The sequence below is a fragment of the Ochotona princeps genome, chromosome 2 (genome assembly GCF_030435755.1).
Source record: "Ochotona princeps isolate mOchPri1 chromosome 2, mOchPri1.hap1, whole genome shotgun sequence".
In the NCBI taxonomy this organism is placed as follows: domain Eukaryota; kingdom Metazoa; phylum Chordata; class Mammalia; order Lagomorpha; family Ochotonidae; genus Ochotona; species Ochotona princeps.
The window spans coordinates 10,398,067-10,401,443 of record NC_080833.1 but is presented as its reverse complement, the minus strand read 5'-3'; positions in this window follow the sequence as shown (position 1 = coordinate 10,401,443).

Genomic DNA, 3,377 nt, shown 5'->3' with positions numbered 1-3,377 from the left:
GCCACTCTGTTCCTTCTCTGTGCTTCATAGCAGCATGAAGGGGCCGGAAGGAATCGCCATCCTTTCCTTTTATTGACTGGGGAGAGGCAGAGGGACAGACAAGACAGAATGCAACTGCCACAGCTGGCAGCAGCCTGGGCACCTGAGTCGTCGATGCTGCCTTCCCAGGGAACCAGTCAGGAAGTGGAGTATGCCAGTGTAGGCGTCATAACCAACCTCTTAACACCAGGCCAGACTCCTACCCTGGAGTTGTCTTCAAACAGATGGCCGTGGCTCCAGGACTGAGCCTCTGGGGGTTGGAGTGGGGAGGACAGCTAAAGGGACCTTGGTTGGGGCCTGCTGCCTGCCAGCTGCCCCTCAACTGTAGGCAAATGCCCCTGCCTCTTTGCTGCTACATTGCCCGTCTATAAAATACAGGTCCCGATTGTGGCTACCTCGCCTGCCTGGCATAAGGCCACCAGTACTTGTTCCACATGCTCAGTGGTATTAGTCGGCCAGGAACGTTAGCAGCCTGCCCGAGTCTGTGGCTTTCAGTGGTAGAACTACTGAAAACCGGGGCCTGGTGTTGTGACATTCCAGATAAAGCCATTACCTGTGACACCAGTGCCCCAAATGAGAGCCAGTTCTGGTCCTGGCTGCTGCTCTCCGATCCAGCTCCCTGCTCCTGCGCCTGGGAAAACAGTTGAGGACAGCCTCCCAGCCCTGAACCGTGTCCCAGGATGCCTGTAAGCTGCTTGCACAAACGACCTCAAGGGTGCCCTCACTGCAAACACACAGTGCCCACCCAGCAGCCTTGGCCCTGATGTTTGCTGCACATGGGTGCCCACCACAAAGCAGGAGCCCTCCACGCCCCCCACGCACAACTTGCACCTTATTCCAGCATATATCAGGGACTCCTAGTGAAACTCTAACAATGGCTTGAGGGCTCTGTGGCATGGGTGTAGCCCAATTTAACCCATCCCCTGTGTTACATGAAATTTACCTTCTTGGTTTGTAAATTGTTTATCTACTTGAAAAAAAGGCAGATCTTCCATCGGCTTTTTCTCTTCCCAGATACCTGCAATAGCCAGGGTTGACCCAGACCAGACCCGGGAGCCTGGAACTCCACCCAGGTCTCCCAAGTTAAAATTCTCACTGATGTATTTGGCAGTGGGAGAGCGAGCTCTCATCCCAGGAGTTAGCGCTCAGAGGCCAGCAGTGGTCCTCCGCAGGGGCTGGGTGTGGGGACAGGGAGACACTAAGCACCATCTAAGGAGGAGGCCACTGTGCAGGACTGAGTCCCTGTGCCGGGCACAGGCACCAGGCAAAACACAAAACTGACAGTCTCACCCTGGGGCTCCACGCCACCAACCAACCCAGCTGCTCCTCTGACCTCCCAGAACTCAGGTGTAGGGAGGCAACAGATGCCCCAACGGACAAGGTTCCGTTGGCAGGACTGTGACAATCCTGACTTCCTGTTTGTTCATCCTTACCCCAACAGGTCACTAACGGCCACCATGGTTGTGTCCTAGTCTGTCTCTCTCCCCACCTTACAAGGAAGATACCTCTGAAATAGCCAGCCTGCCCTTCTATAAAACCAACCATCTCTGCCAGGCCCTCCGGAACATCACTTCTAGTTTATGGGGTCAGATGTTGCCTGGTGCCAAGATCAACAGAAAGCCACTTAAGATCTGAAACTGGGCCCGGCTTGGCCTAGCGGCTAAAGTCCTTGCCTTCAACGCCCCGGGATCCCATATGGACGCCGGTTCTTATCCCAGCAGCTCCACTTCCCATCCAGCTCCCTGGTTGTGGCCTGGGAAAGCAGTCGAAGACGGCCCAATGCATTGGGACCCTGCACCCGCGTGGGAGACCTGGAGGAGGTTCCAGGTTCCCGGCTTTGAATCGGCGTGCATCGGCCCGTTGCGGCTCACTTGGGAAGTGAATCATCGGATGGAAGATCTTCCTCTCTGTCTCTCTTCCTCTGTATATCCGGCTTTCCAATAATAATAAATCTAAAAAAAAAAAAAAAAAAAATCTAAAACTACAAAAATTAGATCAGATAGACAGAGAGCAATAAGGAAAGCTTAGACAGGAAAAAGTCAGATTGGACTACCTTATACCTCACTAGGTAGGACACAAAGATCAGTTACTTCTCACTAAGGTATTAAAGATTTCTCTGCACACCCTTCCTAAAATTGTTCTGTTCCTCAATCGTTAAAATATGACTTGTTAGAATTATAAGCCTGTTTGGACCATCCTAAAATTCACGAAGTTCAGTAAAAAATCACACTTGAATTCTATAAGCTGCTAAATATAAAAATGGGGCCCTGGGCCCAGCGGCGTGGCCTAGCGGCTGAAGTCCTCGCCTTGAATGCCCCTGGATCCCATATGGGCACCGGTTCTAATCCCATCCAGCTCCCTGCTTGTGGCCTGGGAAAGCAGTCGAGGACGGCCCAAAGCTTTGGGACCCTGCACCCACGTGGGAGACCCAGAAGAGGTTCCTGGTTCCCGGCTTCGGATCGGCGCAGCACCTGCCGTTGCGCTCACTTGGGGAGTGAATCATCGTATGGAAGATCTTCCTCTCTGTCTCTCCTCTATGTATATCTGACTTTGTAATAAAATAAATAAATCTTAAAAAAAAAAAATGGCACGGCGTGGTAGCCTAGCAGCGGGAACCTCGTAACTGTGACACGCAGCATTGTGGTGGCAAGAATGTGTTGTCTCACACAACCCTTACCGCTAGAGACCCCCACCTCCCTGGTTCGGGGAGGCCCGGCTTTGGAAATTCTCCCTTGGGCTCCCTGTTACTTTGTGTGACAGGAGGCAGGCCCACGGTTGCAGTAAGTGCCAAACTATTTAGCTGGGTCACCTCTGACTCCTGCCCTTGTGAAAGGCCTTACCCACTGCTGCAGGGACAGACCAAACCCCAGCCCTTGGTGTTGATCGTGACTGTGTCCCTGACAGTGCTGGCTCAGGACTCCTGCTCACGGCTGCACTGTCCATGCCAGGCTCTGCCCACCCGTGCCTTCTCTTCCATCCCATGCTCCGTGCGGAAAGGACTGCCACTGCTCCCAGCGCCACCCCCCCCCCAGCTTGTTCCAGGATGAAGTGCTGAGAAGTGCAGCTTCCTGTGTGTGCAGACAGCCAAGATCCTACCCCGAGGTTGCACTAGGGCAGAAAAATCACCTTCTATTGCGAAAATCCAGCGCAACTAAAAAAAAAAAAAAACTCAAGAAGTACAGCCAGGCTCCACAGTGAATCAGTCCCAAGCAATGATCCTTTAAACCTCCCGCCCTTGGGCCAGGCATGTCCTGCTGCCCCTCCCACCCTGCCCCCCCCCCCCCAGGAGCAGCCCAGAAGGTCCACTCTGCCCTGCCCCGTGTGCGAATGGGAACTTC